The sequence below is a fragment of the Marmota flaviventris genome, chromosome 11 (genome assembly GCF_047511675.1).
Source record: "Marmota flaviventris isolate mMarFla1 chromosome 11, mMarFla1.hap1, whole genome shotgun sequence".
NCBI lineage: Eukaryota > Metazoa > Chordata > Mammalia > Rodentia > Sciuridae > Marmota > Marmota flaviventris.
In genome coordinates, this window is record NC_092508.1 from 111,779,917 (window position 1) to 111,793,240 (window position 13,324).

The following is a 13,324-nucleotide window of genomic DNA, read 5'->3' on the forward strand; positions in this document are numbered from 1 at the left end:
GCCCCTCTTCTATATATGGTTATGTCTGAAAATTTGGAAGGATGGGGTCCCTTCTCACTGGGTGCCTCCTCTAGGGAAGTGGGTGTGGCACCACACGTCCTGTAAGGGATGGGGGTCCCCCTCTCAGGGATTATCCCCTCCTCTAGAGGGATGGGCCCTAGCGCCATTCGCCACCTTGAGGGAGGGGGGCCTGCCACCTCAAGGGTGGCTCATCTCTTTAGGGGCACTCCTGGCACCCTTATCGCTGCGAGGGATGGGGCTCCCCTTCTTTGGAGTTATCCCTCTTTTACTGGATGGTTGCCGCTCTATTGACAGAGTCCCCTTCTTTTTGGAAGTCTTTTCGCTAGGGATGGGTTTCCTATTGGCAGGGGTGCCCTATCCCTAAGGGATTCCAGACCCATCTTTCTCTAGAGATGTGGTACATGGCTTGGGGTGTTCTGCTTTGTGGGATTTGGATAGCCCTTCTTTAACATGTGGTTCCCCTCCTCTAGGGAGACCCACCTTGAGGGGATGGAGGCCTGTGCTCTGCCTCCTAGAGGGATGAGGTCAACTTCTTCGGGGGTTCCCCCACTTCTCTATATGGTTGTGCCTGAAATTTTGGAAGGATGGGGGGCCCTCCCATGGGGTGCCCTCCTCAAGGGATGGGTCACATGCCCCCAACCTTTTAGAGATACATTTCTTTTCTTAGGTATGGCACTTCTTTAGGGCATGGGGTGCCCCTCCAATAGGGATAGGGGAACTTACTGGAGTGGTGACCCTTTACTTCGGTTGGGGTTCCCAATCAATAAGGATGGTGTCACTTTTCTAATCATGCAGCTTGAGGAAATGAGAAGCACTGCTTCTCCACCAAGGATGGAGTCCAAGGGGTTGCCCCTCTTTGAGGGAATGGTATGCCCCTTAATTAGAAATGGTGACTTTCTCTGGAGTGGTGCTCCTCTAGTAGGGAATTGGGGGGACACCCTTCTCCTCTGGTTGTCGAGGGGAGCTACCATCGCACTCAGAAGAGAGGGGACTCCACCCCCTACATGGGGAAAGACCCCTCTCCCCTGGGTGTGGAGTAGAATTTCCAATACACTTAAGGGTGAGGAGATTCTCCCCTACACGAGGGAGATCCCTCTCCCCTAACTGTGAGGGGAGCTTGGAACCACTGCAACCAGGGATGAGGGGGATCCCCCCTACAGGGAGGTAACCCATCACCCGTGGGTGTCAAGGGGAGCTTGGAACCATCGCATCCAGCAGTGAGGGGACTTCCTGCTACAGGAGGGAGACCCTTCTACCCTGGGTGTCGAGCGGAGCTCCCCCCGACACCCAGGGGTGAAAGGACCCACCCTACAGGAGAGAGACCACTCTCCCCTGGGTGTCCAGGGGAGCTCAGAACCATCGCACCCAGGGGAAAGGGGACTCTGCCCTACATGGGGGGAGTCCCCTCTCCCCATGATGCCAAGGGGAGCTCAGAAACATCTAACATACAGGTGCCGGAGAGGTTCTCCCAACTGTAGGGGATGGAGTTCTCTCACCCCTAAGTGCTATGGTTCCAAGCTCCCCTCGGCATCCAATGATGAGGTTACTCCCCCCCCTAGAGGGGGGAGAGCCCCCTCTTCCCTGGGTGCCCAGGGGAGCTCCCATGCATCTCAGCCATGGATGGGGGGCCTACCCCCATACAGCGGGGAGACCCTTCTCCCCAGGTGCCATGGGGAGTTCCCAAGAATGGCAGCCAGGGGTGAGGGGACTCCCCACCCTAAAGGGGTGGAGAGTTCTGTTCCCTAGGTGATGAGGGGAGCTCCCTAGCATCTCAGCCAGGGGTGCGGGGACTGCCCCCAGAACAGAGATGGGGGAAACACCTACTCCTGGGTGGCTAGGGAAGTTTTGATACCATTGCACCCAGGTTAAAAGGGACTCCCCTTCCAGGAAGGAGACACCACGAATAGAACATGGAAGTTGGGGGGGCATGGATACTACCACAACCAGGGTAGAGAGGACTCCCTCTTCCAGGGAGGAGATCCCTCTAACCCGGGTGTTCGGGGGAAGATTCCACTGCACAGCACCCAGTGGGGATGGAAGTCCCCGCTCCAGGAGGGATACCACTCTACCCTGGTTGTCAGAAAGAGGTCCGACCACACCATACCAAGATAGAGGGGAATCCCCTCTCCAGGAGGGAGGTCCCTTCTACCCTGGGTGTTGGGGGGAGTTCCCCACTGCACCCAGGGTAGAGGGGACTCCCCCCTCCAGGGGGGAGGTCCTTCCAACCTGGTTGTAGGGGGAGCTCCCCGCACCACCACACCCAGGGAAGAGGGGACATCCCCCTCAAGGGGGGAGCTCCCTCCAGCCGGGGTGTCGGGGGAGCTCATTGCACCACCATACCCAGGGTAGAGGGGACTCCCTCTAACCAGGGGTTCGGTGGGGGGAGCTCCATGCACCACCACACCCAGGGTAGAGGGGACTCTCCCCTCCTCGGGGGAGCTCCCTCTAGCTGGGATGTAGGGGGCAGCTCCATGCACCAACGCACCCAGGATAGAGGGGACTCCCCCCCTCCAGAATGGGAGCTCTCTCTAGCTGGGTATGTGTGGGGGGAGCTCTGTGCACCACCACACCCAGGGTAGAGCTGACTCCCCAGCTCCATGGAGGTAGCTCCCTCCAGCCAGGGTGTCTGGGGGAGCTCCATGCACCCAAGGTAGAGGGGACTTCCCCCTCCCAAGGGGAGCTCGCTCCAGCTGGGGTGTCTGGAGAGCTCCCCGCACCACCACTCCCGGGGAGGGGAGCTCTCTCCAGCCGGGGTGTTGGGGTTTCTGGGGAGCTCCATGCACCACTGCACCCAGGTTAGAGGGGACTACTCCCCCCCAGGGGGGAGCCACCTCAAATCTGGGCGTGTGTGTGTGTGGGGAGCTCCAGGCACCACCGCACCCAGGGTAGAGGGAACTCCCCCCTTCAGGGGGGAGCCCTCTCAAATCTGGGTGTGTGTTGCGGGGGGGCTACGTGCACCATCACACCCAGGGTGGAGGGGACTCCCCACTCCAAGGGGGAGCTCCCTCTAAACTGGGTGTCAGGGCAGGGGGACACCACTGCACCACTGCACCCAAGGTGGAGGGGACTCCCCCCTCCAGTGGGGAGCTCCCTCTAACCTGGGGTTCATGGGGGAGCTCTATGCACCACTGCACCCAGGATAAAGGGGACTAACCCTCCAGGGGGGGAGCTCCCTCTAACCTGGGGTTCGGGGAAGGGGGAGAGCTCCGTGCACAACCATACCCAGGGTAGAGAGGGCTCCCCCCATCCAGGGAGGAGCTCCCTCTAACCTGGGGTTCAAGGGGGGCAGCTCCGTGCGCCAACACACTCAGGGAAGAGGGGACTCCCCCTTCCAGGAAGGGAGATTCCACTAGCCCAGGTGTCTGGGGGAGCTTCTTGCATCAATGCCCCGGATAGTGGGGACTCTCCAGCTCGAGCGGGGGAGCTCTCTCTAGCCGGGGTGTCTGGGAGAGCTCCATGCATCAACGCATCTAGGGTTGGGGGGACTCACCCTGTCCAGGGGGGAAGCTCCCTCCAGCCAGGGTGTCAGGGGAGCTCCTCGCACCACCATACCCAGAGGGAACTCCCCTTCTCCTGGGGGGAAGCACCCTCCAGCCAGGGTTTGGGGGGGGAGCTCCCCGCACCAACACAGCCAGGGTAGATGGGATTCCCCCAATCCTGGGGGAGAGTTCCTTCCAGCCGGGTGTCTGGGGGAGCTCACCACACCACCACACCCAGGGAAGAGGGTACTCGCCCGCTCCAGGGGAGGAGCTCCCTCTAGCCTTGGTTTCAGGAGGAGCTACATGCATCACCACACCCAGGGTGGAGGGGACTCCCCGCTCCAGTAGGGAGCTCCCTGTAACCTGGGGTTGGGGGGGAGCTCCATGTACCACCGCATCCAGGGTAGAGGGGACTCCCCCGTCCAAGGAGGAGCCCCATCTAACCTGGGGTTTCGGGGGGAGGCTCAATGCACCACTGGACACAGGGTAGAGAGGACTCCCTCTGGAGGGGGAGCCCCCTCAACCCTGGGTATCGGGGGGATCTCTCCCCCCACCCTACCAAGGGAAAAGGGGCCTCCCCCCTCCAAGGGGAGCCCTCCTCTACCCTTGGTGTCGGGTGGGGCGGAGCTCCCTGCACCACCGCACCCAGGGTATCAGGGTCTCACCCCTCCAGGGGGGAGCCTTCTCTAACCTGGGTGTCGGGGGTGGAGCTCAGTGCACCACCACACCCAGGGTAGAGGGGCCTCCCCGCTCAAGGTGGGAGCCCCCACTAACCTGTGTGTGTGTGTGTGTGTGTGTGTGTGTGTGTGGGAGATCGGTGCTCCACCACACCCAGGGTAGAGGATCCTCCCCTTTCCAGGGGGGTGCTCCCTCTAACCTGGGGGTCTGGGGCAGCTATGTGTGCTACCAAACAAGGGACCAATGCATCCAGGGGGGAGCTCCTCCTAACCTGGGGGTCTGGGGCAGCTGTGTGCGTCACTTCACCCAGGGAAGAGGGGATCCTCCCCCTCCAGGGGGGAGCTCCCTCTAACCTGGGGGTCGGGGCACCTCCTTGAGCCACCGCACCCAGGGAAGAGGGGACTCCCCACCTCCAAGGGGGAGCTCCCCTGTAACCTGGGTGTCAGGGGAGAGCTAATGCACACAGGGGAGAGGGGACTCCCTGCCTCTAGGGGGAAGCTCCCCTGTAACCAGGGTGCCAGAGACAGCTCCCGACTACACACAGGGGAGAGGGGAGAGCTCCCCTGTAACCTGGGTGCCGGGGTGGAGCTCCCAACAGTACCCAGGTAAGAAGAGACCCCCCTCCTGGGGGGAGCTCCCCTCGAACTTGGGTGTGTGTGTGGGAGCTCCCCACCACACTCAGAGGGGACTCCCCCCCTCCAGGGTAGCTCCCTCTAACCTGTGTGTCCTTAGGAGCTCACTGCACCACCGCACCCAGGGAAGGGGGGACTCCCCCGCCTCCGGGGAAAGCTCTCATCTTTTCTGGGTGCTGTGGGGAGCTCCCTATCAGCACCCAGGTTAGAGAAGACTCCCCCCAAAGAGGTCCCCTCTGACCTGGGTGTCGGGGGGAGCTCTGTGCACCACGGCACCCAGGGTAGAGGGGACTCACCACTCCAGGGGGGAGCTCCCTCTAAACTGGGTGTCAGGGTAGCTCCCCGACCCACCGCACTGGGGAAGAGGGAACTCCTCCCTCCAGGGGGAGCTCCCTCTAACCTGGGTGTCAGGGGGATGTGCCACTGCAGCCAGGGTGGAGGGCACTCCCCCCTCTAGGGGCGGAGGCCCCCTCTAACCTGGGTGTCTAGGGGAACTGCCGTGGCACCCAGGGTAGAGGGCACTCCCCTCCTCTAACCTGGGTGCTAGGGGAGCTGCCATGGCACCTGGGGTAGAGGGCATACCCCCATCTAGGGGGGAGGCCCCCTCTAACCTTGGTGTCTAGGGGAGCTGCCATGGTACCCAGAGTAGAGTGCACTCCCCCTCTCTAACCTGGGTCCCCGGGGAGCTGCCACAGCACCTGGGGTAGAGGGCACTCTCCCCCTCTGGGGGTGGGGAGGCCCCCTCTAATCTGGGTGTCTAGGGGGAGCTCCCATGGCACCCAGGATAGAGGGCACTTGCCCCTCTGGGGGGAGGCCCCCTGTAACCTGGGTGTTGGGGAGGGCTCCCACGGCACCCAGGGTAGAGGGCACTCACCTCTCTGGGGGGGAGGCCCACTCCAACCTGGGTGTCGCCAGGAGCTCCCAGGGCACCCGGGGTAGAGGGCACACGCCCCTCTGGAGGGGAGGTCCCCTCTAACCTGGGTGTCAGGGGGAGTCGGATTCCACCTCGGCACCAAGGGTAGAGGGGCACTCCCCCATCTAGGAGGGAGGCCCCTCTCACCTGGGTGTTGGGGAGATCTCAGATTCCGCCACAGCACCCAGGGTAGAGGGGCACTCCTCTCTAGGCCTGATGCCCCTATAACCTGGGTGTCAGGGGGACCTCAGATTCTGCCAAGGCACCCAGGGTAGAGGGGCAATCCCCCCCCCTTAGGCGGGAGGCCCCTCTAACCTGAGTGTTGGGGGGAGCTTGGATTCCGCCACCGCACCCAGTTTAGAGGGGCACTCCCCCCTCCAGGGATGAGTAACCCTCTAACTGGGTGCAGGGGGAAACTCGGATTCCGCATTGGCACCCAGGGTAGAGGGGCAAGCCCCCCCTCCAGTCGGGAGTGCCACTCTAACCTGGGTGCAGGGGGGAGCTCGGATACCAGCAGGGCACCTAGAATCGAGGGGCACGCCCCCCTCCAGACCGGACTGCCAGGCTACCACGGGTGCAGGGGGAAGCTCGGATATCAGCAGGGCACTCAGGTAGAGGGGCACGCCCCCTTCCAGGATGGAGTGCCCCTCTACCCTGGGTGTCTGGGGGAGCTGGGATACCAGCCCGGAACCCAGGGTAGAGGGGCATACTCCCTCCAGTTCGGAGTTACCCGCGAACCTGGGTGTCGGGGGAGCTTGGATATTAGCAGGGCACCCAGGGTAGAGGGGGCACTCTCCTCTCTAGTCGGGAGTGCCCCTCTAATAAGGGTATCTGCGGAAGATACCAGCAAGGCACCCAGGGTAGAGTGGCATTCCCCCCTCCAAGAGGGAGTGCCCCTCTAACCTGGGTGTCCCGGGGAGCTTGGAAACCAGCAGGGCACCAAGGGTAGAGGGGCACTCTCTTCTCCAGGTGGAGGAGTGCTCCTCTACACTGGGTGTTGGGGGGAGCTCGGATACACGCATAGCACACAGGGTAGAGGGGCACTCCCCCTTCCAGGTAAGAGTACCCCTCCAACCTGGGTGTCTGGTGGATCTCGGATATCAGCAAGGCACCCAGGGTAGAGGGGCACCCCCCCTCCAGGCGGTTGTGCCCCTCTAACCTGTGTGTCCTGGGGAGCTCGGATTCCAGCATGGCACACAGGGTAGAGGGGCACTCTTCCCTCCAGGCGGGAGTGCCCCTCTAACCTGGGTGTCTAGGACAGCTGGGATACCAGCCCAGCACCCAGGGTAGAGGGGCACTTCCAACACCAGGTGAAAGTGCCCCTCTAACCTGGGTATTGCGGAGGGGGAACTCAGATACCAGCATGGCAACCACGGTAGAGGGGCACTCCCCACTCCAGGCGAAAGTGCCCCTTTAACCTGGATGTCCTGGGAGAACTTGGATACCAGCACAGCACCCAGGGTGGAGGGGCACTCCCCCACAGGGCGGAGTGCCCCTCTACACTAGGTGTCAGGGAGAGTTTGGATACCAGCAAGTCACCCAGGGTAGAGGGGCACTCCTCATTCCGGGGGGGTGTGGGGTGTGTGGAAGTACACCACTACCTTGGGTTTCAGGAATAGCTGGTATACCAGCAGGTCACCCAAAGTAGAGGGGCACTACCACCTCCAGGCGGGAGTGACCCTCTAACCTGGGTATTGGCGGGGGGAACTCAGATACCAGCAGGGCAACCAGGGTAGAGGGGCACTCCCCCCTCCAAGCGGGAGTGCCTCTGTATCCAGGGTGTCTGGGGAACTCCCATACCAGCATGCACCCAGGGTAGAGGGGCACTCCCCCCTCCAGGCGGGAATGCCTCTGTAACCTGGGTGTCTAGGGCAGCTCAGATACCAGCCCTGCACCCATGGTTAGGGGCACTCCCCACTCCAGGTGAAAGTGCCCCTCTAACCTGGGTGTTGTGGGGGAACTCGGATACCATCAAGGCACCTAGTTAGAGGTGCACTCCCCTCTCCAGGGTGGGGAGTGCCCCTCTACCCTGGGTGTTGGTGGGAGCTTGGACACAAGTATGGCACCCAGGGTAGTGGCGCATCCCCCCATCCAGGTCGGAGTGCCCCTCTAACCTGGGAGTCTGGGGGAGCTCGGATATCAGCATGGCACCCAGGGTAGAGGGGCACTCCTTCCTCCAGACACTAGTGTCCCTATAACCTGGGTGTCCTGGGGAGCTCAGATACCAGAACTGCACCCAGGGTAGAGGGGCACTCCCCGCTCCAGGCGAGAGTGCCCCTCTAACCTGGGTGTCTAAGGCAGCTCAGATACCAGCCCCATACCCAGGGTAGAGTGGCACTCCCCCTTCCAGGAGAGAGTGCCCCTCTAAGCTGGGTGTCAGGGGAGCTTGGATACCAGAACAGCACCCAGGGTAGAGGGGCTCTCCTCCTTCCAGGGGGGTAAAGTACCCCTCTACCCTGGGTGTCAGGAGGAGCTAGGATACCAGCAGGGCACCCAGGGTAGAGGGGCAGCCGCCCTCCAGGCTGGAGTGCCCCTCTAACCTGTGTGTCCTGGTGAGCTCGGATTCCAGCATGGCACCCAGGGTAGAGGGGCACTCCCCACTCCAGGTGGGAGTGCCCCTAACCTGGGTGTCTAGGGCAGCTGGGATACCAGCCCAGCACTCAGGGTAGAGGGGCACTTCCAACACCAGGCAAAAGTGCCCCTCTAACCTGGGTATGTGGGGGGGGACCCAGATACCAGCACAGCAATCAGGGTAGAAGAGCACTCCCCCCTCCAGGCGGGAGTGCCCCTGTATCCATGGTGTTGGAGGGGAACTCAGATACCAGCACGGACCCAGGGTAGAGGGGCATTCCCCCTCCAGGGCTGAGTGCCTACTATACCCTGGGTGTCCGGGAGAGTTCGGATACCAGCATGACACCCAGGGTAGACTGGCACTCCACCCTCCAGGCAAGTGTGCCCCTCTAATCTGGGTGTGGGGTGGAGCTGGGATACCAGCAGGGCACCCAGGGTATAGGGGCACCCCCCTCCAGGCTGGAGTGCCCCTCTAACTTGTGTGTCCTGGGGAGCTCTGATTCCAGCATGGCACCCGGGGTAGAGGGGCACTCCCCCTCCAGGGCTGAGTGCCTACTATACCCTGGGTGTCTGGGAGAGATCGGATAACAGCATGGCACTCAGGGTAGACTGGCACTCCAACTTCCAGGCAAGTGTGCCCCTCTAATCTGGGTGTCGGGTGGAGCTTGGATACCAGCAGGGCACCCAGGGTATAGGGGCACCCGCCTCCAGGCTGGAGTGCCCCTCTAACCTGTGTGTCCTGGGGAGCTCGGATTCCAGCATGACACCCAGGGTAGAGGGGCACTCCCCCCTGTAGGCAGGAGTGCCCCTCTAACCTGGATGTCTAGGGCAGCTTGGATACCAGCCCCGCACCCAGGGTAGAGGGGCACTCCCCTCTCTAGGCGAGAGTGTCCCTCTAACCTAGGTGTCAGTGGAGCTCGGATATCAGCATGGCACCCAGGATAGAGGGGCACTCCCTCCTCCAGGCGAGAGTGCCCCTCTAACCTGGGTGTCAGGGGAGTTGGATAGCAGCACAGCACCCAGGGTAGAGGGGCACTCCCCCCTCCAGGATGGAGTGCCCCTCTACCCTGGATGTTGGGAGAGTTCAGATACCAGCAAGACACCCATGGTAGAGGGGCTCTCCTCCTTCCAGGGGGTGGAGTACCCCTCTACCATGGGTGTCAGGAGAAGCTAGGATACCAGCAGAGCACCCAGGGTAGAGGGCCACCCCTCTCCAGGCGGGAGTGCCCCTTTAACCTGGGTGTCTAGGGCAGCTCGGATACCAGCCTGGCACTCAGGGTAGTGGGGCACTCCCCACTCCAGGCGAAAGTGCCCCTCTAACCTGGGTGTCGCGGGGGAACTTGGATAGCAGCAAGGCACCTAGTTAGAGGTGCACTACCCCCTCCAGGGTGGGGAGTGCCCTTCTACCCTGGGTGTTGTTGGGAGCTTGGATACCAGCATGGCACCCAGGGTAGTGGTGCACTCCCCCCTCCAGGTGGGAGTGCCCCTCTAACCTGGGAGTCTGGGGGAGCTTGGATACCAGCAAGGCACCAGGATAGATTGGCACTCCCCTCTCCAGGTGGGAGTGCCCCTCAAACCTGGGTGTCGGGGGGGGGGAGTGGGGAGCTCTGATAACAGCAATGCACCCAGGGTACAGCGGTACTCCCCCCTTTAGGCTGGAGTGCCACTCTAACCTAGGTGTGTGGGGGGAGCTCAGATACCAGCACAGCATCCAGGGTAGAGGGGCACTTCCCCCTCCAGGAGGCAATGCCCCTCTAACCTGGGTGTCCTGGGGAGGTTGGATACCAGCATGGCACCCAGGTTAGAGGGGCAGTCCCCATCCAGTCGGGAATGCCACTCCAACATGGGTGTCTAGGACAGCTCCTATATCAGCCCCGCACCCAAGGTAGATGGGCACTCCCCACTGCAGGCAAAAGTGCCCCTCTATGCTGGGTGCCCTGCTGGTATACAAGCTCCCCTGACACCCAGAGGGCACCCAGTGTAGAGGGCACTCCTCCCTCTATGAGAGGACCCTCTAACCTGGGTGGCGGGAGGAGCTCCCAAGGCACCCAGGTTAGAGGGAATTGCCCTCTACAGGGGAGAGGCTCCTCTAACCTGGGTGTTGAGGAGAGCTCCCACAGCACCCTGGGTAGAGGGAACTCCCTACTCCAGGGGGCAGACCCTCTAACTTGTTGTGGGGGGGGGGAACTCCCACGGCACCCTGGGTAGAGGGAACTCCCCCCTTCAGGGGGGAGGCACCCTGGGTAGAGGGAACTCCCCCCTTCAGGGGGGAGGCCCCTCTAACCTGGGTGTCTAGGGTAGGTCCCACGGCATCCAGGTTAGTGGGCACTCCTGCCTCAAGGGGGGAGGCCCCTCTAACCTGGGTGTCCAGGGAAGCTCCCTCTGCACCCTGGGTAGAGGGCACTCCCCCGTCCAGAATGGAGGCCCCACAATCCTGGGTGTCGGGGGAGATCCCACAGAACCCTGGGTAGAGGGCAGTCCGACCTCCAGTGGTGATGCCCCGTTAAACTGGGTGTCGGGGGGATCTCCTGCGGCACCCAGGCTAGAGGGCACTCGCCCCTTCAGTGGGGAGGCCCCTCAAACCTGGGTGTCCAGAGGACCTCGGATAACATCATGGCACCAAGTGTAGAGGGCACTCCCCCCTCCAGGGGGGAGGCCCCTCTAACCTGGGTGTCTGGGGGAGCTCTTTTGGCACCCAGGGTAGAAGGCACTCTGCCCTCCGTGGGGGGGGGACTCTAACCTACTTGTCAGGAGAGCTCCCAGGGCACTCAGGCTAGAGGGCACTCGCCCGTCCAGGAGGGATGCCCCTCTAACCTGGGTGGTGGAAGGAGCTCCCAAGGCACCCAGGTTAGAGGGAATTGCCCCCTACAGGGGAGAGGCCCCTCTAACCTGGGTTTAGGGGAGAGCTCCCACAGCACCCTGGGTAAAGGGAACTCCCCGTTCCAGGGGGGAGGCCCCTCTAACCTGGGTGTCGGTGGGTAGTTCCCATGGCACCCATGGTAGTGGGCACTCCCGCCTCAAGGGGGCAGGCCTCTCTCACCTCGATGTTGGCAGGAGCTGCCACAGCACCCAGTGCAGAGGGCATTCCCCCCTCCAGGGGGGAGGTCCCTCTAACCTGGGTGTTGTGGGAGTTCCCACAGCACCCAGGGTAGAGGGCACTCCCCCCTCAAGGGGTTTGGCCCCTCTAACTGGGTGTCGGGGTAGCTCCCAAGGCACCCAGTGTAGAGGGAACTCCCCCCTCCAGGGGCGAGGCCCCTCTAACCTGGGTGTCCAGGGGAGCTCCCTCGGCACCCTGGGTAGAGGGCACTCCCCCCTCCAGGATGGAGGCCCCACTAACCAGGGTGTCCGGAGATCCCAAGGCATCCTAGGTAGAGGGCACTTTCCCTCCAGGTGGGAAGCCCCTCTACCTGGTTCAGGGGGAACTCCCACAGCACCCTGGGTAGAGGGCACTCCCCCCTTCAGGGTGGAGGCCGATCTAATTTGGGTGCCAGGGAAAGCTCCCACGGCACCCTGGGTAGAGGGCACTCCCCCCTGTAAGTGGGAGTGCCCTCTAACCAGGGTGGCGGGGGGGGGGGGCTCCCAGGGCACACATGGTAGATGGCACTGGCACTGTCCCCTCCAGTGGGGAGGCCCCTCTAACCTGGGTGTTAGGGGGAGCACCTATGGCACCCAGGGTAGAGGACACTTCCCGCTCCAGGGGGGGAGGCACATATAACCTGGGTGTTCGCGGGGGGGAGCTCCGAAGGCACCCAGGTGAGAGGGTACTCCGTCCTCGATGGGAGAGGCCCCTCTAAACTGGGTCTCTGGGGGAGGTAGTATACCCACAGGGCACCCAGAGTAGAGGGCACTCCCCCCTCCAGGGTGGTGGCTCTCTAACCTGGGTGTCAGGGGAGCTCCCATGGCACCCATGGTAGAGGGCACTCCCCCCCTCCAGGGAACAGGCCCTCTAACCTGGTGTTGGCGGGGAGCTCCCTCCGCACCCAGGGTAGAGGGCACTCCTCAATCCAGGTGGGAGGCCCCTCTAACCAGGGTTTGGGGAGCTCGGATACCACACCGGCATACAGGGGAGAGGGCACTCCCACTTCCAGGGGGGAGGCCCCTCTATCCTGGGTATCAGAAGGAGCTCCCATTGCACCCAGGGTAGAGGGCACTCCCCCCTTCACAGGGAAGGCCCCTCTAACCTGGTTGTCAGTGGCAGCTTGAATACCACCATGGCACCCAGGGTAGAGGGCAGTCCCCCCTGCAGGGAGGAGGCCCCACTAACCTGGGTGTCGGGGGAGCTTCCAGGGAACCCAGGGTTGAGGGCACTCCCACTCCAGGGGGTGGCCCTCTAACCTGGGTGTCAGGAGGACCTCGGACACCACCATGGCACCAAGTGTAGAGTGTACTCCCCCCTTCAGGGGGTGGCCCCTCTAACCTGGTTATCCAGGGAAGGTCCCTTGGCACCCAGGCTAGAGGGCACTCCACCCCCAGGTGGGAGGCCTCTCTCACCAGGGTGTTTGGCGAGCTCCTGTGGCACAAAGGCTAGAGGGCACTCCCACCTCCAGGGGGTAGGCCCCTCTGACCTGGGAGTCAGGGGGAGCTCCCCGGCACTCTGGGTAGAGGGCACCGCCCCTCCACGGGAGAGGCACCTCTAACTTGGGTGTCAGGGGGAGCTCCCACGGCACCCTGAGTAGAGGAAACTCCCCCCTCCAGGGGAGAGGCCACTCTAACCTGGGTGACGGGGGGGGGGAGCTCCTATGGCACCCAGGTTAGGGGGCACTCCCCACTCAAGTTGGGAGGCCCCTCTAAAAAGGGTGTTGGGGTGAGTTCCCACAGCAACCAGTGTAGAGGGCACTCCCCTCTCCAGGTGGGAGTCACCAATAACCAGGGTGTCCAGGGCGCACACATGGCACCCTGCGTAGAGGGCACTCCCCCCTCCAGGGAAAAGGCCCCTCTAACCTGGGTGTCAGAGGGAGCTCCCAGGGCACGCTGGGTAGAGAGCACTCCCCCCTCTAGGGGGGAGGCCCCTCTATCCTGGGTGTCGGGGG